Source organism: Neomonachus schauinslandi, chromosome 10 (genome assembly GCF_002201575.2).
Source record: "Neomonachus schauinslandi chromosome 10, ASM220157v2, whole genome shotgun sequence".
NCBI classification, from domain to species: Eukaryota; Metazoa; Chordata; class Mammalia; order Carnivora; family Phocidae; genus Neomonachus; species Neomonachus schauinslandi.
This window is the reverse complement of record NC_058412.1, coordinates 101,854,556-101,879,580: the sequence shown is the minus strand read 5'-3', so window position 1 is coordinate 101,879,580 and position 25,025 is coordinate 101,854,556.

The following is a 25,025-nucleotide window of genomic DNA, read 5'->3' as shown; positions in this document are numbered from 1 at the left end:
GACAAAGTACAGCATCCTTTCTTGATCAAAACTCTTCAGAGTATAGGAATAGAGGGTACACACCTCAGTATCATAAAAGCCATCTATGAAAAACCTACAGCGAATATCATTCTCAATGGGGAAAAACTGAGACCTTTCCCCCTAAGGTCAGGAACGCGGCAGGGATGTCCACTATCACCACTGCTATTCAACATAGTATTGGCAGTCCTAGCCACAGCAATCAGACAACAAAAAGAAATCAAAGGCATCCAAATTGGCAAGGAAGAAGTCAAACTCTCACTCTTTGCAGATGATATGATACTTTATGTGGAAAACCCAAAAGACTCCACCCCAAAACTGCTAGAACTCATACAGGAATTCAGTCAAGTGGCAGGATATAAAATCAATGCACAGAAGTCAGTGGCATTCCTATACACCAACAACAAGACAGAAGAAAGAGAAATTAAAGAGTCGATCCCATTTACAATTGCACCCAAAACCATAAGATACCTAGGAATAAATCTAACCAAAGAGACAAAGGATCTGTACTCAGAAAACTATAAAATACTCATGAAAGAAATTGAGGAAGACACAAAGAAATGGAAAAACGTTCCATGCTCATGGATTGGAAGAACAAATATTGTGAAGATGTCAATGCTACCTAGAGCAATCTACACATTCAATGCAATCCGCATCAAAATACCATCCACTTTTTTCAAAGAAATGGAACAAATAATCCTAAAATTTGTATGGAACCAGAAAAGACCCCGCATAGCCAGAGGAATGTTGAAAAAGAAAAGCAAAGCTGGCGGCATCACAATTCCGGACTTCTAGCTCTATTACAAAGCTGTCATCATCAAGACAGCATGGTACTGGCACAAAAACAGACACATAGATCAATGGAACAGAATAGAGAGCCCAGAAATGGACCCTCAACTCTATGGTCAACTCATCTTTGTCAAAGCAGGAAAGAATGTCCAATGGAACAAAGACAGTCTCTTCAACAAATGGTATTGGGAAAATTGGATAGCCACATGCAGAAGAATGAAGCTGGACCATTTCCTTACACCACACACAAAAATAGACTCCAAATGGTTGAAAGACCTCAATGTGAGACAGGAGTCCATCAAAATCCTAAAGGAGAACACGGGCAGCAACCTCTTTGACCTCAGCCGAAGCAACTTCTTCCTAGAAACATCGCCAAAGGCAAGGGAAGCAAGGGCAAAAATGAACTATTGCGACTTCATCAAGATAAAAAGCTTTTGCAAAGCAAAAGAAACAGTCAACAAAACCAAAAGACAACCGACAGAATGGGAGAAGATATTTGCAAATGACATATCTGATAAAGGGCTAGTATCCAAAATCTATAAAGAACTCATCAAACTCAACACCCAAAGAACAAAGAATCCAATCAAGAAATGGGCAGAAGACATGAACAGATATTTTTCCAAAGAAAACATCCAAATGGCCAACAGACACATGAAAACGTGCTCAATATCGCTCAGCATCAGGGAAATCCAAATCAAAACCTCAATGAGATACCACCTCACACCAGTCAGAATGGCTCAAATTAACAAGTCAGGAAACGACAGATGTTGGCGGGGATGCGGAGAAAGGGGAACCCTCCTACACTGTTGGTGGGAATGCAAGCTGGTGCAGCCACTCTGGAAAACTGTAGGGAGGTTCCTCAAAAAGGTGAAAATAGAGCTACCATATGATCCAGCAATTGCACTACTGGGTATTTACCCCAAAGATACAAAAGTAGGGATCCGAAGGGGTACGTGCATCCCGATGTTTATAGCAGCAATGTCCACAATAGCCAAACTGTGGAAAGAGCCAAGATGTCCATCGACAGATGAATGGATAAAGAAGAAGTGGTATATATATACAATGGAATATTATGCAGCCATCAAAAAGAATGAGATCTTGCCATTTGCAATGACGTCGATGGAACTGGAGGGTATTATGTTGAGTGAAATAAGTCAAACAGAGAAAGACATGTATCATATGATCTCACTGATATGAGGAATTCTTAATTGCAGGAAAGAAACTGAGGGTTGCTGGAGTGGCGGGTGGGGTGGGAGGGATGGGGTGACTGGGTGATAGACACTGGGGAGGGTATGTGCTCTGGTAAGCACTTTGAATCGTGCAAGACTGTTGAATCTCAGATCTGTACCTCTGAAACAAATAATGCAATATATGTTAAGGAAAAAAAAAAAGAAGAAGAAGAAGGTAGCGGGAAGGGGAGAATGAAGCGGGGGAAATCGGAGGGGTAGACGAACCATGAGAGACGATGGACTCTGAAAAACAAACAGGGTTCTAGAGGGGAGGGGGGTGGGAGGATGGGTTAGCCTGGTGGTGGGTATTGAGGAGGGCACATTCTGCATGGAGCACTGGGTGTTATGCACAAACAATGAATCATGGAACACTTCATCTAAAACTAATGATGTAATGTATGGGGATTAACATAAGAATTAAAAAAATTTAAAAAAAAAGAATGCTGAATTTCACTTTGAAGTGGCCTTTATCCATTCCTTTTATGGGAAGGAGCTTTGAATCTACATTTCTCTCAGTTGTTGTGTTAACAGGAAGGGAGAAAGACAGTTAAGTCCTTCCAAATGATGGGGCACATGAAGAGATTGGGAAAATAGTTAATGCACTGTGAGAAGTAACTTCAGGAAAAAATAAGCAACTTAATAGAAAAAAAGCAGACAAAGAACCCTGAAAACAGTACACAGAAAAGTGAATCCAAGTGGCCCACAAATGTTTGAAAAGATGCTCACACTTATTAGTAGGCAGTACAATGCAAATTAAAGTACAATAAGATATTATTTTATATCTTTTATATTGCCAACAATTAGAAATAACATTTTCACTGAATATAGGTAGTCATATCACTAGAGGTGAGGCCTAGGAAACTGTGTTTTAACAAACTTTCCAGGTCATTATGATGAACATGAACCTTTGAGAACGACTGCTCTTATATAGACCTATAAATTGTTGCAGGCTTTTTGGAAAGCAGATTGGCAAAACCTAATGAAATTGAAAATGCATGTACCCAGCACTCCTAGTTTTAAAGATTTTTCCCACAGAGGGAAGCACTAGGAAATAAAGATATCTGGGCAAGAATATTTATTGCATCTTTATTATAAGACAAAAACCTGAAAAAAGATGAAGTCATAACAGAATATTGAAAAATACATCCAGTATTAGGAAAAAAGACTTAAAATATGAATTAGTTGTACATCAGGAGAGCTTTCAACTAATTTTTCCATGGAGGAAAGCAAGTTTTGTAAAAATCTGTCAATATCCAATTTTGTTATAATAAAAATTATAATTTTGTGACAAGCAGGAGAGAGAGAGCGGAAAAGGCAAAAAACATAAAAAAAAATACTATTAAGAATGCTTAACATCAAAACAAAAACATATAAAATTGGTGACTTGCCCAAAGTCATGCAGTTATTAAGTGACAAATCCTGATTGGAAAGACAAATGCTGATTCCAGACTCATCTCTATTTTCACGATTACAAATTGTCTCATTCAAATGTTAAGTCGTGGAAGAAGCTGTTCAATTCTGATCCAATTTTGTACTCATCCATAGAAGATCATACATAATAGCCACTCATTAAACATTTGTTGCAAAAATGGAGAAAAGAATATGCAATGCAAGCATATTTCCAAACATCAGGCCAGCTATACTATGTTCATTTTACTTAATTGTTAGAAAATCTTCCAAAAGTTCTATTTTGTTGCCTCCTATCACGTTCAGGCAACTTGCTTAATATTAAAAATGTTCAAAAGCTAACTCCAACTTCCCAGCCTGTGCTTATTCCCTCTCCTTTTCACATGCTTCCTATAGTCCACCATTTCTGGTCTGACTAAAGCCTCGTTCTCAGAAACCCTTCAGTCCTTTTACTTGAGACTCCTGCCTCTTTTCCCCTTTGCTCTACCTTATCCATTTGTCAAGGCCTGGTTTCTTTTCTATCTCTTCCATAAAATTTTCTCAGAATAATTCTTAATTATTTTTTCATATATTTCTATTGTCTTTTACCTACATTATTAAGCACCTGTGGTCAGAGACTATACTATAAGCTGCTTTGCCGTCCCCTAGGACCCTTCTCAATCCTTTGCATATATAGTAGGAATTTAATAAATGTCTGTCCATGATTCAAGTTTTTGTTCTATGTAAACAGGAATATTTGCCCCTTGTCAATGTCAGCCTTCACATTGCTTGTTTTGATAGTGTTTGCAGCCCAGATGTCCTGAACGGAATTAATTATAGTCCCTCCATGATTCTCTATCTCTGTGCTTTCTGCCCCAGTTACTGACACCACCATTAATTCAACTCTCCAAACCAAAATATATATTTGGTCCCTTATTTTTACCTCTTGCATTTAATTGGTTGCTAAGTTTAATTGATCTTTCCACTGCCACATGCTGCCCCTTAGTGTTTTCTTTCCTTCCATCCATCCCACTGCCAATGCCCCTGTGCTCCCAGTGGGTATTGCAGCTGCTTCTTGACACCTTCAGGTCCTCACTCTCCAGTCCCTTCTTTACCGGGTCACCAGAGTTGGCAAGTGTCCTTTTCTTTTTCAGAAAATCACTAAAAATAAGAAGTGTCATTATGTGGCATTTAAAGTCCTCTCCCATTGGTTCTACTTGAAATTTTTTTACCTCACCATTTCCCATCCCATACACACACACACAGTGTCACAAGCTTGCATCCCTTATCACCTTTCCTCAGGCTTCTTTCCCAATTTGAAATGCCTTGCTCTCTCCTCTACTAATCTAAATTCTAGCCCCTGTCACATAAGAAATATTATCACAGATATTGTTAGTATTGTTAAAGGATGAATTTAAGTGATTATTTTCTTTGTGAAGTTTGTCTTAATTTTGCCAACGAATATCAATGGGTCTTTACAATCTATTTTTGTCAATAAGTTGTCTTACAAAACTCTCATTTTTTATGTTATAATTGCATATCCTTCTCTTCCTACTTGATTGTGAGGTATTTGAAAGGAGAGACTGTGACAGACTCATCTGCATAGTTTCACAGCATCTAGTCCAAACATGGTACAGAGTGATTGCTCCTTAACTGTTTGATGAATGTATGAAAGACTGAGGGTTCTAGAGGGGAGAGGGGTGGGGGGATGGGTTAGCCTGGTGATGGGTATTAAAGAGGGCACATACTGAATGGAGCACTGGGTGTTATATGCAAAAAATGAATCATGGAACACTACATCAAAAACCTAATGATGTAATGTATGGTGATTAACATAACATAATAATAATAAAAAAGAATGAATGGTTTCTCTCATTAATGTGCTGAGGAATTGTTTATACTAAATGCTTCACACTGTCCCATTTATTTCCTTCACCTAGCGATAGCAAGCATGTGTTTTTTTTCAATATGTGATTTTTCACTTTATATTTTAATTATGGCAATATGTGTACAGAGAAGAAAACAGTTTTTAAATAGTTAATAAAGAAAAATACTAGTTCCCCACTCCTTAGCATGACATTTTCAATTCTTTTAACTATTTTTTGTGCTTTTTAGGTATATATTTTTAACTATGTGTTTACTAAATTTATTAGTTTATTAATTGTAGACATTATCTATTGATTTCCAATTATACTTGGTAGATGAATAGTTAGCTCTGTCTGGTAGAAAAGACCAAAAATCTGGGGCCAAGCAACAGAATTTTGTTTACACAGAGGCAGTTGATTCTCAAAGAGATTGAGCTTATAACTTGCCCTGTGTTAACCTCTGACTCTCTGCCACTCAACCGATTTCTTAGCTTAAATGATAGGATCATTGGTGTAAGTCTTGGGACTCTGTAGAGTCCACTGTAATGCTACTAAGCTTTAAGTTGATGCTTGCGTTTAAATATTGGTTTAAAATTAATTTCTTACATTTGCATTTATTAAGCACAATAATCTTTCATTAAAGCCTTGGTAAACACTCTATATAATCATTATCAATTTACCTTCATGCATTCACTCATGACTTTTGGAAAATGCTAGTGCCATTTCCAGTTTGGAAATCCATGGGAATATAACTAATGTAGAAATAACATTTGTAGAGAACAGTTCTTCCTTTGAAACTTTTTAAGAAAACATTGCAGCAATATCATTATTAGGCAAAATTAAATGTAAATTTCAGAGCAATTCAGTACATCTGCAAGACACAATTTGTGAACGTTAGTTTTTGTTTCTTTTTCATCATCTAGATACAACTTCATACCTCAAGGGGAAATGGTGTCAAACATAAGCTGTGTTTGTCCTAGACATGTTTGTTTAGTCAGAAGAGGTCAACCAAAGGCTATGAGATGTCCAAAAGGTTTTCTCCTTATTATACATTGGCCAAGAATATACAACAAAGGTAGAGATAAGGTAAAGAAAGCAAAAGTAAGGTGTGGTCCAATCCTACATGGTCTGTGCTTAGGAAGAATGAAAGAAGTTTTAATTGTTAAAACTACAGACCAGGTGATGCTTCATATCACTGTGTGGTCAGATTATTAACAATGGTGTTGTCATGAGCAACATCATTGTTATGTCTGAGCCATGTGTGTGCAGGCCTCTTAGTGATTCACAATGATATCATCAGTGTGGGCCAGGGTGGGTACTGGCAAAGACAAAGACTGAATCCAGTAGAAGTAGGGCCAAAGAAGACTAGCTTTTGAGTCAACATTAATCTCTACAGGATCTAAACTGGGAAAAGCCCAGAGTGTTTCCATGACCAAACCCAAGCAAATAGAATTTTAGTGAAAGTAAAATCTTTATTAAATAAATGGACTCCCATGCAAATTTTAAATGGAGAAAAACAAATACAAGGAAATAAAATAGTGTCCTATCTCCTAACATATTTTCAGAAGTCAATCTTTGGGTGAAGCGATTACTGGGTTTCTTCACTAGGTATGCTTTTGGAGTGTGACGTTTTTCATCTGGCATGTCTTTGTCTATTTCTTTGTGGGCTGTTGAACTGAATAGAGGCAGACATTACTCAGAATGAGGATGGAGACTCTTTTCTAGTAACAGAGCTTTATTTTAAATGTCTACTTTGCCCCAGACTCTTTTTTGTAATTATACAATAAAAAAAATCTTAGGATGTTTGTCAGCATCAGATCTAGAGAGACTCAGATTTCTCAGGGCTTGAAGATGCCTTACAAAAGGATGGTTTTATTTATTTATTTTTAATTTTTTTCAAAAGGATGGTTTTAAACAATGGGCTTGCTTTTCTGATGTCTAAAACTGCCATGGAAAGTTTATTCCTTTCAGAATTGGGATATTTAAACAACTTCAAATCTTTATTTTTCATTCAAAAAATCACATTTCAGGGCATCTGGGTGGCTCAGTTGGTTAAGCCTCTGCCTTCAGCTCAGGTCATGATCCCAGGTCCTGGGATCGAGTCCAGCATCATGGTCCTTACTCAGGGGGAAGTCTGCTTCTTCCTCTCCCTCTATTCCTCCCCACTGCTTGTGCTTGCTCTCTCTCTCTCTCAAATAAATTAAAAAATCTTTTAAAAAATCACATTTCATGGAAAAGTGTGTGTGTGTAAGTTGATTGCATACAGAGAAGAGCTCATGACTAGCTATTTTATCATTAAGCTAATATTTTTTGTTTTTTTTATAATATGTATTTATGTTATTTATGTAAGATGACAGTCCTGCATTTAGCCAGAACAAAATAATTCAGTTAATTTTTAATATAACTCCCCATATGTTTAAATGGAAAATAATGAAAATGCCCTACTGGAAAATAAGAGACAGTTCATCTTACTTGCTCCTGGAGTCTTATATGAATCATAGAAGAAATACTAATTTGAGTCATATATAAGGATTTCCTCTGTATTTTTTTTAAAGATTTATTTATTTATTTGAGAGAGCGAGAATGAGAGAATGAGAGAGAGAGAGTGTACATGAGAGGGGGGAGGGTTAGAGGGAGAAGCAGGCTCCTCGCCGAGCAGGGAGCCCGATGAGGGACTCGATCCAGGGACTCCAGGATCATGACCTGAGCCGAAGGCAGTCGCTCAACCACCTGAGCCACCCAGGCGCCCAGATTTCCTCTGTATTAAATGAGCAATGACTTAACTCTATATCTTTCTAGTCTTGTTACCATAACAAGTATTATAGTTATTTTTTTTCTAATTTTTTTCCTAAATGAAGTTTTGAAAATTTATTCTGATATCCAGCATAATGTAATATTGTGCTGCAATGTAAAATTGAGAGACCAGCATTGGGGCTCCATCTTGGCCATGGATTTGCTGGATGGTTTTAGGTCTAATCAAGTAATCTCCTTAGGTGTCAGTATCTGCACCTAGAGAAATCTACAGGGGATTGAATATAATGGTGTCTGAGGTTCCCCTTGGTTTATGCATTAGGTAAAAAGCCTTTGGTCACAATTGGTATGCATTTTACCTTGGTTATCAGAAGTTTGCCCTGGACCTACCTCATGTAAGAAAAGATACTATATTATATTCTCCTTACCCAGAGTCAAATTGTTTTAACGTTCACTTGTAGCTGGGAATGAAGAGCTCTCCCCACAGGGGCATATGTTTTCTATTTGGAAAACAGATCTACAGAGGCCATTCTAATCAGGCTTGTGCACCTTCCTTTCAACTTGACTGCTCAGTAAACAAAACAATACCTCCAAACTATTCCAAACACCAGCATGAGCTGCCATCCTTGATAAATTTTTGTGTGAATCTCTCTTTACTTTTTGCTTTTATTGGAAGTGACATGGTATTTCTGCATCAAATTAAATCTGGCTTACATGGAGCTCTCTTACACAGAAAATGAGAGAACATGGGTTGTTGGCAAATGTAAGGTAAATATAGAACCTCTGATGGAATTTGGGTGCTATGAAGCTTATTCATTGCCACAGACCAGCAATGGCTACATTGTTCATAAGTAGTGAGGCTGTGATAAAGTTGTGCAATTCCTCCAAAAATTGTGGTTATTAAAATTTATACTAATCACCATACTGACAGTTATATTACATGTCAACATATCTAATTGTGCTAACTTTTTAAAAAAAGATTTTATTTATTTGAGAGAGAGAGCACATGTGGGTACAAGCAGGGGTGGGGGCAGGAGAGGGAGAAGCAAACTCCTCATTGAGCAGGGAGCCTGACTTGGGGCTCAATCCCAGGACCCGAGATCATGACCTGAGCCAAAGGTAGATGCTTAACCAACTGAGCCACCCAGGTGCCCCTTATTGTGCAAATGTTATGGACTATTTTACTTCTTTCCAATCCTTTTTGGTTACTATAGAAAGGACTGGCTTATTAGTCTGGATGGAGCAAGAAATAAGACAGTCAGTCTTGATTCTGAAATGTAATCTGGGGTCTAGGAAAATGGGGTTTGAAAGTATCCTGAGCTCAATAGAGTATATTCAGCAGTTTAAGTGAAACTATACTAACCTGAATATCATGAATTGGCAGAACACGAACTTGAAGACAAGTTAGTTCTTTATGGGGCAACAGACTTATTATCCGTGGTGTGAAAATATGACTAATTTTATTTTGTTCAAAACTTAGTAATCAGTGTTATGACATTACAAGTTGAAGCATAACTTGATTTTGGATTTACAGTTTTGAGTTCAGATGGGCTGCCTTGCTTCTTAGTTTACATTTCCTGCTAATTGATATGTGACATTCATTCAACAGGGAATTAATGAGGGCCTACTTTCTGCCAGGTACTTTGCCAGATATTGGGACTACAAATGTAGCTCAAAGTTGACTGAAATTCTGGGGAGTTATAGAGTTTAGATGTTACTTATCTATTGGTTTCTAAATAATAATTAACCCCTGAGGTTCTTTGTGGGGGACATTCTGATGACTTCACTATTAGAGAGAGAACTCTTGAGTTTTTGGCATACACAGATCCATCCCACATTTTGAGAATTGCGTGAGGGCTCCTAGAATGTTCTAGGAACCCAGTATTGACATTTGCTAATAAACCTAGAATTTAATTCTTTTCATGGGTCCTAAGAGCCTTGGTTTCAAAGTCTTTTCACCTATGAGTAAAGAAAAGGCAATTCTGAAGAAAAGTAAAACCAACAAAATTTCCTACTCTTGGTCATGCAGTTTTTTTCTGAAAGATAAAGGAGAAGATCTAGGTGGAATCACCCAGAGTGATTCCTTCCATACAAGGTTCTTGGATCCTGTTTGTAGGTTATCAGAAGACTAGGAACACCCTACTTTATGAAAAGCTAAGCCAAATTCATTTGTTTTATGCTTATTATTTCCTTTTTCTATGTTCTTTGTATTCACTATGTTTTTCTTTTTCTAACTTCCTGATATGGACACTTAGATTATTGTCTTTAAGCCATTCTTTTTAAATATATACATTTAAGACTGTAAGTTTTCCTTAAAGCATGATTGTAGTTACATCTTATCAGTTTTGATATGTACTGTATTTATTATACAGTCAATCCTTGAACAACATAGTTTTGAACTGCACGGGTCTACTTACGTGTGGATTTTTTTCCATAAATACAGTACAGTATCATAAGTGTATTTTCTCTTCCTTATGATTTTCTTAGTAACCTTTTCTCTAGCTTGCTTTATTGGAAGAATACAGTATATAATTCATATAACGTACAAAATATGTTAATTGACTGTTTATTTTTACTGGTAAGGCTTTTGGTCAACAGTAGGCCATTAGTAGTTGTTTTTGGGGAGTCAAAGTTATATGTGGATTTTTGACTGCACAGGAGTTGGCAACCTAAACCCCGTGTTGTTTGAGGGTCAACTCTTAATTCAGTTAAAAGTATTTTCTAATTTTCATAGTTTCTTCTTTGACCCATGGATTACTTAGAGATGTATTCCTTAACTTCAAAAGAGAAACTTTCTAGTTAACTTTATTTGATCTGTAGCTTAATTTTACTGTTATTAAAGTATATCCTCCATATTATTTCAATTCTTTGAAATTTGGTGAGATTTTCTATGTAGTCCAATGCATGTCATTTTGGAAATTTTCTGTAAACATTTGAGAAAGATGTGAATTCTGCAATTTGGGGGTACAGTGTTCTAATAGGATGAAGTCAAATTGTTAATCGTGTTATATAAGTCTGTTCTCTACTTTCTGACTTTTGTGTCTGCATATTAACCAAGTTTTTATTACAGACTTCTTTAGTTTATATCAAATGCTTTTGCTCTATCTATTAAAATGTTATATTACTTTCTCCTTTATTAATGTGGTAAATTATATATATATATATTTTAAACGATTTTATTTATTTGAGAGAGAGAGAAAGAGCATGAGCAGGGCGGGGTGGGGGAAAGGGGCAGAAGGAGAGGGAGAAGCAGACTCCCCACTGAGCCAAGAGCCTGGCCTGACATGGGGCTCGATCCCACGACCCTGAGATCATGACCTGAGTTGAAGGGAGATGCTTAACCGCCTGAGCCACCCAGGTGCCCCTGTATTGATTTTTTAAATGTTAAATTAACTCTATATTTCTGTCCTGATGGATTATCTTTTTTTTTTTTTAATGTATCTGTGAATTTGTTTACAAGTATTTTGTGCCTTTTGATTGTGTTGCTTAATGTCTTTTGCCACTTTGGAAAACCCCTAGCTATTATCTTTCAAACATTGTTCTGTCACATTCTCTTTCTCCTTTCCTTCTGGGATTCCAAATACTTGTATATTAGGACCTTTCAATATCTCCCATATTATTTTTACATTCTTTTCTGTACTTTTCATTGACTTTTAAAATTGTAGTATGTATATTTCTTCCTGATCTATGTCCCATTTCATTAATTCTCTCTTCACCTTTATACAGTTACTAAAATTATTCATCATGTTCTTAATACCCATTAATGTATATTTTTAGTTCCATGGTTTTCATTTTATTTTAAAAAGAAATTTCTGTTCTATTCCAAAATTTTTCTTCTTAAAAAAAATTCCTGATCATATCACTAATAGTTAATTTCATGTCTGGTATCTTCTAGTCATAATATCCTGTGTATTATCTGTATTTCCTGAGGTTTTGGTCATTTTGGACATCTTATTTTCAGTATGCCCCATTTTTTTAAATACAAAATATTGTATTTGATAACTTTTAGCAGTATTTTGGAGCCCTGGCTCATTGTTATCTTTCTCCAAGGAAAAATTTCTCGTTGTTTCTTGCAGGCATCTAACTTAGATTCACTAACAATCCCAAATCACTTTAATCCAATTGAGGTTAGACATGATTCAAATCAGTCTCTATGAGGTCTGGGCTACTTCCAGTTCAACTTTTTTTCCTAGGTGTGGTCTTTGAGGTACCAACCAAAAGACCAGGGTGTTTACCAATAATCTTTTGGCATGCAGTGTGCTACAGCTTTTGTTCTTCTAGCAATATAAATCTAGTAAAATCTCTGATCAGCTTTCATCTTCTTCTTGTCTACTTTCTTTTTTTTTTTTAAAGATTTTATTTATTTATTTGACAGAGAGAGACACAGCGAGAGAGGGAACACAAGCAGGGGGAGTGGGAGAGGGAGAAGCAGGCTTCCCGCTGAGCAAGGAGCCCGATGCGGGGCTCGATCCCAGGACCCTGGGATCACGACCTGAGCCGAAGGCAGACGCTTAACAACTGAGCCACCCAGGCGCCCCTTATTGTCTACTTTCAAAATGAGAAAAATCCTTGAAGAAACCAAATGCCTGATCATGTTTCTGGACTTTTGTTCTCCTCCTCTTCCTCCTTTTTTTTGGGGGGGGATTGTGTACCCTCCATATCTTTACTGCCTCAGTAGTTCTCCAGTGCCTATAAAAGAGATTTGAAACTGTTTTCTCCAACTCTTTTTGTTGTTTTTAAGGAAGTGGAGATGGGTGAAAATTAGTTAATCCAGTTTTGCCTAGAGCCAAATCCAAAACTAAAATCTCAGTTCAGTGTACCCTATTCTCTTTACTCATAGTCTTCTCTATTTTAGGAAATATATTCAATTCCTCAAGCCTAAAATATAGGAGTCATTCTTGATTTGTCACTTTCTCATACATCTTACATCCAACTCATGAGTATATCCTGCCAATTCTTCTTCCAGAATGTTTTTTTTTTTTTTTTAATTCTCTGACTTCATTTCTACCACTAAGTCTGAGCCACCTTTCTCTCTTTATTTCTTTGAAGTAACCTTTGTACTGGTGTCTTTACTGCTATTTATTCTTAACAAAGAAACAAGATTTATCTTCTAATAAATGACTTTGTCCTCTTCAATGTAAATAACTTTAGAGCAGCTTGAATTTAGAATAAAATCCACTCTTTAGCATAGTTGCCAAGGCCATCCATGATCTTCCTTCTGACTCTTGTCCAACTTCATCTCACACTCATTTCCTCCTTTTAAGCTATGTGTCAGCTACAGTAGCCTTTTACATTTTTTAAACATAATTCTTTTACATATAATCTCTTTCTTTACAATTTCTCAAACACTCAGAGTTGTTCCTATCCCTTTCCCCACCCACAGGACATTATAGGGTCTTTGCACATGCTATTTCCCTGCCACTCTGTGGGCTTAGTCCTCTTATTTTTCAGGTATTCACTTAAATATTACATTAGTGGGGTTGCCCTCATTTTGTGATATAAATATCATGCCATAAAATGTAGAAGAAAAGTAAATACAAGTGAGAAAATAAGTAGTTAAGAAATGATGTTTGGGAATATAAACTGAACCATAAACTGAGCATAGCATATGGCTAATGCCAATATTTGGGAGGTGGTGGGTATTAAGGAATCCATGGAAAACATGCTTGCAGAGGTAGAGTATATCCGTGTTATGAGGAAGCTTGGGAGACAGAAGAGCTTAAATTTGACATATAGTGAAAGCAAAAGGGCAATATGATGAAAGCATGGGTTAAAGATTAGACTGAAGGTAGTGTGTGGGGTGGCCTAGAGGTTAGGAGGAATAAGGAAGGGTCAGCTTTGTGACTGCCCTTGTAATCCAGGTGTGAGGTGATGAGGGGTTGGATGAGGGTGATAGCAGTCAGGATGGAGAGAGTATGAATTTCAAAGGACATTTTGGCAGGACTTGATGACTGATGGGATATAAGGAATTAAGAGGAATAAGGAACCAAAGCTGCCCCCAAGATTTTGTGCCTAGAAGATGAGAGACTGGGAAATAAGGAGAGATAATAAATTCATTATATTTACATGTTGATTTGGAAGTAACAACAAATTATATGAGAGAGGAATTGCCCCAGAAGAAGTGGAAAATGCAGATGTTTGTCTTCAAAGAATAGGATAAAGCTAGAGGGGCGATGATAGACCCCAGTGTCCTGCTAAGAGATTTCTCTCAGTGCCTTGCTTTTCCTCAAAGAGTCAGCAGCAGTATGAAACCAGTGTCTGGCCTTAGAGAGTGGGTTCTAAGGCTGAGCAATCTCACGATGCTCATCTACTTCTTAACTTCCTTTTTCTGTAAGAAGATAACAAAAGCTTTGCTGACCATAACAGAGATAAGGAGAGGTCATATTTTGGAATCCTCTTGCTATGGTTTTTTGACATACTGGGTTTATAAAACCCTAAGTGTGTTTTTGCCCCAAGTACGTTTCTTATTTTTTAAACCCATATGTATTTTGGAGTCAGTTTAATCCATATGTTTCTGATTAATTTATGCTTAGCTCATCAAAATGTTGTTTTAAGAAGAAAAGCTTATAAAAAAAAAAAACAGAGTCATGCTTCACCAGCCACTGATGAAATCAACTCCAGAAGACTGTAGCTTAGTAAGAAAATCAGACAGGCTAAGGGTCCAATGGATTCCAAAATTTGGAAACTCCATTGTTATGACCCCAGTGAAACTGAGTACGTTCAACACTTGGGGGAAAAAATCTTAGTGTGTTTTTGGTTTTTTTTTAACATGTGTTTGTTTTTGATTTCTGGATTTGGTTGTTCAGCCAGCTTCCAGGTTGCTATTCATACAGCCAACTCAGGAGGACACTGGAAGATGGTAGAAAATAATAAGGCTATTTCTGTGGTGTATATATGCAATTGTGTTTTTGCCACTTAAAAAGCATCTCTGCAGTATATGCCATGAGAAGTTTATTAGAAAATCTATATATTTTGGGGCACCTGGGTGGTTCAGTCAGTTAGGCATCTGCCTTCGGCTCAGGTCATGATCCCAGGTTCCTGGGATCAAGCCCCGCGTTGGGCTCCCTGCTCGGTGGGGATCCTGCTTCTCCCACTCCTCCCGTTTGTGCTCTCTCTCTCACTATCTCTGTTGCTATCTCTGTGTCTCTGTCAGATAAATAAATAAAATCTTTTAAAAAATCTATATATTTCATCTACTTGGGTCATAAAGGTGGAATTATCTGTATGTTTCTGATACTGTATTCAAGAATTAGAAACAAAATAGTTTTAAAACTAACTCACTATTTCAGATTATCTGTGCCTTAGAAAAATCCTAAAAGATAATAAATGTTGACTATATTCCAGAGTTAGAATTTAGATAATTTTTTTCTAATACCAGAACATTTGCTTGGATATCATAAATAAATTTCAACAAAATACAATCTTAATTTAAAAATAACTCTACCTCTTTGCCTTTCCCTGTTCTTTTTGCAGAAATAGTTTCATATACTTGCTCTCTCAATGTTTGTTTTTGCCTTATCTTTCTTCTCATTTTACTCCTTACAGATTCTGGGTGATCTCAGCCACTTCAAGGTTTGATGGTCGTTCATGAACTAAAGACATTCAAATTTATATTCAGACTTCAGTCCATTTCTTCATGTTCTAGACTGATGTATCTGAATACTTCCATTTAAATGTCCAATGGAATAAAAAGATGTACATGCCCTAACACAACTCAACTTCATTTTTCGATTTCCTTTTTCTCTTCCTCCTCTTTGTCCTATAATCTCTAGTCTGGTTTATGGTATCACCATTCACCTTGTGAGCCAAACTGAATACATTGCCTTCTATTCACTGCCAACATCTAATTAGGCACAAACCTTCCAGCTCTACCTCTTGAATGACTTTCACATTTTTCTTTTCTCCATCTGCACTGCAACAGCCAGGAGGCAAGAGTCTCCCCCTTTGTATAATTTTTTCTAGTCTTGCTCCTTCCCAAAAAATCTTCTCACCACTGCCACTGCCATCATTCCAAAATAAAAATATGGTTATTTTTCTCAGGTGCTTAACCTTTTAGCATTACTTATTTTCTGTATGACAAAACCAAACCATTGTGCATTGCTTCTGAGATACAACATGATCTTACCCCATTTACTCCTCAAAGCTCATTTCCTTCCACTTTTACCCTCTCATATCAAATTCCGCCATACTGGATTTTTAAGTTCAAGTTCTTCAGACTCCCTGCTTTCTTCCTTAACCCCATGTTCTTACCCATAGTGTCCCTTTTGCTTGGTATATTCATCTTCTACACTCTTTTCCTGGACCACTCCTGTTTATCCTTTAGGTCTGGGTTCAAACATAACTTCTTCCAAAAAGCCCTGTCATACTTCCCTAATCTCCACAGTCTATAGGAGTCTTTGTTCTTTTTTTAATCATAATATTCAGAATATTTGATTTCATTTTAATGGCTTGTCTAATCATAAATCTCTCAAGAATATAAACTCTCTGAAGGCAAGTTTCTTGTCATCCTTACTTGCCACTGAATCCCCACCTTCTAGCACACTGAACACCAGGCATATAATAGGTTTTCAGTTAATATTTGTGGAAAAAATGAGTAAAAAGCTTTTTCATATCTCTACACTTTCGCACACATTTTTTCCTTTGTCTTGAATGTCTTTCTTTGTCCTGTTTGATCAGTGAATTCCCACCTTTGCTTTGACAATTCATTAACATCCCGCAGAACTAGTTTCTACAATACACTCTGGGAAATGCTGATGTAGTTCAACTCTCTCCTCTGACACAACAGGAAACTGAAGCCCAGAGAAATAAAGTGATTTTGAAGGTCAGACAGCTGGCTATACTGGGGAACCGGAATGCAATGTATTCCTAATGTGCATAATTTTCTTGCCAATGATAACTTGGTTTCATTTGTAAAATAAAAGGCTTCTCATTTTTTAATGACATGAGATCACTTTTTAATTTACTATTTGCTAACAAGGACATATTTTGTCATCAATTTCTGGTTCATTCAATAACAAAAGAAAACTCAGATAGTAAAAGATGAGTACTCATATGCCATTGAAATGGGAGAATGAAAACATTAACAAAAGGATGAAGTGGGCTGCACCATCTGAGTAAATTTTTCCACAGTAATAAAATGATCAGCGCTGCACATCATCAGAGTTTGGAGACTCTCCTTGGGAATTTGGTGTTTATTTTAACCAACACTTTTTAAAAAATATGTTGCTCCTCCCTAAAGATGTAAAATTTCACCATTTATTAAGTCTTCTTGGCTGAATTGTGTAGCATCCACATTCTCACATGCAAAATATTTCCTAATCACAGCAAACATTTCACATCTGCTCTGAGTAACTGGCCAAAACCCAAGAAATAGAGGCATTCTTAGAGAATCTTTGTTGATCCCCAGCCAGTCTCCTTGACATTGGAGAACTACAGTGAAAGGGATGCCTCCCCCACCCTCCTTCTTCTCCCCAAGTATTTTTTCTTTTGGTTAGTTGATGACACCCTCTGCATGGAAAGCACACCCCTCTATGCTAATATTCAGGAATTGGGCCAGAGTTCCAGTTGTGTTTTTAGTTCTGTCTACTCTTTCCACACCCATTGGAGAGCCAAGAACAGATCTGTGTGACTTCCAACTGCTTCTTGGCTACCCTAGTCTCACTTTTACCACATGGAAATTCTTCACCAATTATAATCAAACATAATTCCAACACTTAATAAACACTCAAGTGGTGTTACAAAGATCCAACTAATAGCATATTCATTTTCTTGTTCTGCTCTTATTTATTGGTAGTATTTTCTATTGTACTCGTAATTTCATAGTCTCAGTCTGTTGTGTTTTTGGCTAACCTATCCAAACCAAAGGAGAAGACACTCTCGTCTGTCTCTGGAGTAAAGAAGAATGGAGTTGTCCCAAAGATTATTCACATTGGAAATGATTTTGTGTGCTTTCATTATGATCCAACTTCCTCTATTTATTGGAAGCAAAGATTCAGCTAGTGATGAATGTCATAGCTTGTGGGCCATTTTCATTACTATCACTTGGTTTCTAGGCATAACTTTAAATGAATGGCAAGTGAGAACATTGCTGATAAAGTCTTAGATGGATAGGAACCATTGGCATAGAAGGGAAGATTTTAAAACAACATATTAGGTGGCAAGTGACAGAAAACCTAACGTAGATGGGCTGGAAACCTAACTCAGAATGAAGTCAAGAAGAAGATAATACTGGCTTAGAACTGAAAAGATCAGAGGTAGATTGGCTTCAGGCATGACTGTATCTAAGAACTGACAATGCCATCAGAATTAGGTCTCCTACTAACACCTCTGTTTTCTTTTGTGCTGGTTCCATTCTCAAATGACTTTTCTCCATGATGGCAGTTAAGCTTTCAACACCTCCATGTGTACATTTTCTCCCTTCAGTAACCTCAGTAGAAAAGAGTGCAAGAGCGGTAAGATTAACTTTGATTGTACTCACCTCAGTTACATGCTTTCCCTGAACCAATAATAATGGCTCTGTGTAGATGCTGATTGGCCAGACCTAGGTCATATGCCTTCTCCAAGTCACATGGAATAAGAATAAAATTGAGATGGTTTCTCACAGGATTATCAAAATCTTGTTACCATAAGAAAGGTGAACATATACTTGGCAGAATAAGATAACTCATCTCCACTAAGGTTTCATAGCTGGTTCTGCTGAGACATATGTGCAATTTTTTTTTTTTAACAAACAAACTTTGTAGGAAAAAGAAAGGAATAAAAATATCTCAAGGGAAAAACTTAAAGTTCTTTTATATGACTGTTGTGGTTGAAGACAAGCCTGATAGCTTAATGATGATGCCTTTGGTAGGAGATGGCAGACCCAGAGACCTTTGGTAGGAGATACTTACCAGAAACTAATCATTGCTTGGAAATGAGATGACTATGCTCACAGGTGGGTTTTGGGGGAAGTGGACTCATCTCTGTGGACAGAGATATAGTCTGGAATCACCTGTGAGAATTAAGCAGAATAATGACCTATTTCAAAAGAAACCACCTTTATTTACTCTATTTAACTTTAGTTGTGCAAAAGTCATGCTGGGGGATTTCCAAGGGGATATGGTGAAAACCAAGTCACTATTAATGTGTTTCCTGAAATCATGTGGAAGTAAAACCAATTGCCTGCCTCTGCCTAGGACATCAGGAAATTGCATCCTCATTAGGGAAGAGTTGGGGGGCAGGTTCTGATGGTGAGATGCATTGGGAGAGAGAAAGAGAGGCTAATCACAGAGTGTGTTTCACCTCATCTTGACCCTCTAGTCTTTGTGTAAGTGGGCACTGTGGATAAAATGGACTGAAAGTAAAACAGTGATGGGGCCCTAGTGGGGCACTGTCCAACCTGAGTGTGGGAATGTGTTTGAAGGTCATGCTGGTTGGGTCTACAGTAGCTACCCAACTCTGTGCTCAAGTGATAAACTAATGCTATATCTATGAGTCTTGGGAATTTTAGCTGTAATTGGAAATGTAGCCTTTTCTCTGTCCCTTGTTTTCTTCCTAACTCACTGCTCTTAGAGCTTTGGAATTTTTTTTTTTTTTTTTGCCATCTTTGTACTCAAGGGCCAATCACTCCCAGGCAGCTGGAAGACATTTGTTTCCTTGAAAAATAACTGTTGGACATGACTAAATTTGTTAGTCTATGGGCCCAGCATGCTTCCGCCACACCACTCTGCTTAAATTTGTTAGTCTATAATGGAAGAATGGCCCCCAAATGCTCTCGAGGCTGCGAAGGGACTAAAGGAAGCATAAGCCCACATGTCTTGAAATGGAATTTGTCATTATCATGGGAAACTTTCATTGTAGGAAGGAACTCTGCATATAGGCAGTACTTTAAAGCCAGAGGCTCCCTGAAGATGATGCTCCTTCATTTACTCTGTCCTTCATTCACTCTATCCTTAAATAGAATGAGGAACCAGTGGGCCTCTGCCAACATGCCTTCCCCTTTCTTCTGCTCCTTCCTTTGGCTGGGCCCAGGCTTGTCCCTAACTGCTTCCTTTGTTTCATTTCTTCTCTCTCATGTGCCCTTGGGACTTTTTGTCTGGAACAAGCTCTCCCTTGCAGTATACCAATCCAAAAGGCTCCTTTGCTGACCTGTCCTCAATACTTTATCTCTGAGGACATTCAATACCATCTCTCCACTCTAAGGTCAGAGTCTGTAAGGAGAAGGAGGTTCAGAGAAAGCTTCATATTAAGGGAAAATGAAAACAATTACTACTTAAACTTTGGAGCCACTCATCTCCACACTATTTTACTGTTGTTTGAGTTGTTTCTTTTAAATGAATGACAAAACTGTTATTCTGTACGTAACAAATAATGACAATAAGTATAGCAACAATATTTTTCTATGTTTCCAATTCATTTCACATCATTATCTCCTTTAATCCTAAAATTATTTTCATTTTATTTACTTTTTGAAGATTTATTTATTTTAGAGAGAGTGAGAGCATGCACATGTGGTGTGTTGGCATGCTTGTGCCACTGCGGGGAGGGACAGAGGGAGAGAATCTTCAAGCAGACTTCCCGCTGAGCTGAGCACAGAGCTCAAGGCAGGGCTTGATCTGGATCCATGAGATCATGACCTGAACCAAAAACCGAGTCAGATACTTAACCAACTGAGCCATCCAGGCGCCCCTATTTCATTTTATAGATAGGAAAACAGATTCAGAATAGTTACAATGTTTTGTTAAACACATACAGATATTAAATATTCTTTTCACATAAACTCTTCCTATTATTAGAAATAAGCAGGAGAATGGCCAAAGGGTGATTTCTTTAAAGAAAGTTGATGAGTTTAGAATCTAGAAAGTCTGCATTAAAAGATTATTTTTATCTTATTTATATTATTATGCATCAGAGTTTGAGTCCCCAAATTCCTGGCCTGCCATTTCATATTCTGTATTCCCTATCTGGATTCTGAGGATAAATGACAACTCTCATATGCCCTCAGAACAGAACTTGCCTCCTACACTATCCTGCTTTCGGTGGCTCCTGGTTTTACTTAAGATCCTCTCATCCATGTGCCAACCACCCAACTTGTCCTTGCTTATTTTAAGTGAACAAACGGATTCCTAATTGAGCCAGCAAATAGCTAAAATTGCTTACATATACACTTTCTACATGGCTATCAGTACTGCCTTTCAGTGTTTTCTCCTTTTGTCTTTCAATTCTAGGACAGGCAACTAAGGAATTTATTCTTATTTTCATTCTATATTGGTCCTCATATCAGGGAATGGTATTAACACTATGGGGCTTTTTAAACCTCCATTTGGAAATGTGTTTTCTTATGTAGTAGACAAGTAATTTCTGCCTGACTTTATATATTTTATTACACTTATCCCCCTAACTTACTCTATTTAGAGATATAGGAAGAAATGTGAGTCATGACAGAAAAAACATTTTATATGTGTTATTTAAAATTCACAGGCTGGTGGAAAAATCACCGAAACTTTGCAAAATTCACTGTGTTTTCCTCCAGGTAAAAAGCACAGTTATTGTGCTTCCTGATTTTTTAAATTTAAAGGTATATGGAGCTTCATGGTTTGCCCAATACTTGGAGAAAAGCAAATGATTATCAAGTAAAACTGAGGGCTCATTGATTCAGCAGGCAAACACATGGGAATGTGTCTCATGCTTTTGGCAGTGCTTATGTATCTACATGAAATCTATGGGGCAGTCCCATTGGAACTGAAATAATTAAATCCTTTGTTTTTGTTATTTCACAGCTTTTTCAAGGCTTTGCCAAGAATAAAAACTGAGACAGTTACTGGGAGATCAAAATGGTGATTTCAAGAGACCTGGAGGTAGATGTGTTTTAAGGATGAGACAAATAATGGGATGTGGTTTGATGGATGTAAAAGAAAGGGTGTCTATACCTCAAAGTGAAGTGACAGTTATCAGGAATAGCTCATTCTTTGCTTCTACTGGTGCTGGACAAGATTTATTTATGCAATGGACAAACTAAAACATAAGCTAAATATCAGGTAGTAAATATCAGGCAATAAAAAAATATATCATGGCACAGAGATTATTCCTAATGAAATATTCAATAGAAACACCATAGTTTGATTCATTTAAAAGTTATCTGGACAAAGTTGGATGAGGAACGACATAATGAACACTATTTTTATGGTGATGAGTAAAGAGCTATGTGGTTCTATAATCAAGTATTTGGAAAACAAGGCAAAAAAAAAAGCTCACTAATTTGGATACTTGGAGAATGGGCTAATTCTTGGGAGGCCAATATTATGGAAACAGAGATACAAACTGAACCTTGTGTGGAAGTGAAACAATGCCAAGAATGACTTGAGTATCACAGGAGTTGTCCCTACTCCCCTAAATAAGATTGTCCTTCCAGAAGTCCTACTTCTGGCTATATATTTAGCATAAATCACAATGGTGAAGGTATGGATAAAACCAGAGTGTTTAGATAAATAAATAAATAAATAAATAAATAAATATATATATACACATACATATGTGTGCTTATATGTATACATATATATGTTTATTCATATATTTATATATACATATATAATGTTTATTCATATATTTATATATATGTAATGAAATACTATTCAGCCTTAAAAAAGAAGGAAATCTTATTATTTGTGACGACATGGATAAACCTGAAGGGCATTATGCTACGTGAAATAAGTCAGGCAGAGAAAGGCAAATTTTGTATTATATCATTTAAATGTGGAATGTAACTCGTTTCCACTGAGGTCTCATAACTGGCTCTTTTGAGACATATGTCTAAATAAGAAAATGAACAAACTGTATAGGAAACAGAGAAACAGTAGAGTGGTAGTTACAAGGGTCTGGGGGGGGGGCAGGGAAAATAGGAAGAGGTTGGTGAAAGGAAACAGACTTTGAGTTATAAGATGAATATGTTCTGAGGATCTAATGTGTAATGTTCTGACTACAGTTGATAACAGTTTATTGCATAATTGAAAATTGGTAAAAGAGCAGAACTTAAATGTACTCACCAGAAAAAAAATCTAAGTATGTAAAGGGATAGATGTGTTAATAAACTAGATGGGGGGAATCCTTTCACAATGTATACCTATATTAAATCATCACATTGTACACTTTAAGTATCTTATAATTTTATTTGTCAATTATACCTCAATAAAACTGGAAAAAAATAAGATTCTCATCATCTATATACAAGCTAGTTGGACCTGGGAGGGAATGAAGCAGGTATTCCTCTGCATGTCAGAAAAACATGTTGATGCAAAGAAAGAAAGAGGAAGAGAAAGGAGCAACTGGTTGTAATTATTTTATCTTTGAATGCTTGCCAGTTTCATCATCAAAACTCTTATTTTGATTTTGATTTAATTTATTCCTTTCCATTCAGTACTACAACTCTATTAATAGTAACAAGTATGGGGAACAAGAGTATAAGAAAAATATCCCTATAGTCTTCCCTAATAATTATGCTACTTTGTTTATATAAATAAATGAATGAATGTTCAGTTTCCAAGGGAAAGATATGCTACATTAATTCTAGCATTCTCTGACAATGCTCAACTTTTCTGGAGGAAAAATAGAAAAAAAAAAGTTTCATTATAGAAACCCTATATACAGGCTCTGGCTCTCATATCACCAGTTAACTTTCCTCCCTTAGCATCAGTGTATCAACCTATAGCTGGCAACTTTATTTTTGTCCTTCTGTTGCCGTGAAACCCACAGTGGGTTTAGCACTCCTCACCCAGTTAGTAGCAGTGCCAGTAAGGATCCAGGGTGGGAAATTTACCTACGTTCTCTCCCCTCAACTGATACAGGTGAAATCTGAACTGAGGGCTAAAAAAACAAGTTAAGACATTTTGGTAATTATGATTTAGTCCCAAAGTACAGGTAGACACATCTTGGAAAGGAACTGTCAGCATGTTTCTTTGTATTGCTGGAGGTACTAAGGTGCTCCCAAATACATAGTTTTATTTTTTTTATTTTTCTTTAAAGATTTTTTATTTATTTATTTGACAGAGAGAGACACAGCGAGAGAGGGAACACCAGCAGGGGGAGGGGGAGAAGGAGAAGCAGGCTCCCCGCAGAGCAGGGAGCCCGATGTGGGACTTGATCCCAGGATCCTGGGATCATGACCTGAGCCGAAGGCAGTCACTTAACCGACTGAGCCACCCAGGCGCCCGATAGTTTTAAAGAGATATAAAAAACCTTCAAGGCATTTATTCTTCTTCCTGAAATGTGGTTCTTACTAATGCTTCTAAATTTGCTATGAAGGAACATAAGCTCATATTCCCCTTTGCATACTGATTTCTTTGTCTGCTTCAATTTGACCTGGATGTTTTCCTGTAATCCTGAAGGCACCCTCTTGTTACAGGTGTAGTGCTTCCATCTCTAGTTGGCAAGTGCTGTGATTTGGTGAGGAGAAAATTCATCCCTTGGCCTTGTACTTAAGTTGTAGGCAGTGTCTTGAAAATGTGCAGGTCTATAGATTCTAAGCAGTGATAAGATGTGGTAAAGAATATGGACCATGAAGTCAGACTGGCTAGTTCAAATCCTGGTTCTGCCACTTCCCTGCCATGCCATCATGGATATGTTTGTTTGTTTTGTTTTGTTTTGTTTTTTTTAGAGAGAGAGAGAGAAAGAGAGCACAAGCCGGGGAAAGGGCAACAGAGAATCTTAAGCAGGCTCCATGCTGGGTGGGGCTCATTCTCAGGACCCTGAGATCATGACCTGAGCCAAAATCAAGTCATATCCTTAACATACTGAGCCATCCTGGCGCCCCAATCATGGATGTATTTTAATCTGTCTATGGTTTAATTTTCTATCTGTAAAATAAAGAAAATATCAGTGCATTCCTGGCAAAGTTGCTGTGCAGCTTACAGGTGCAGCACTACTATGTCTGTGAACTCCTCTAGTTGTGGAAGCCCAGGAGTGTGCATGGAGTGTGTCTAGGATATTCCAAGAACAAAGCCAGGGAAACACTCTT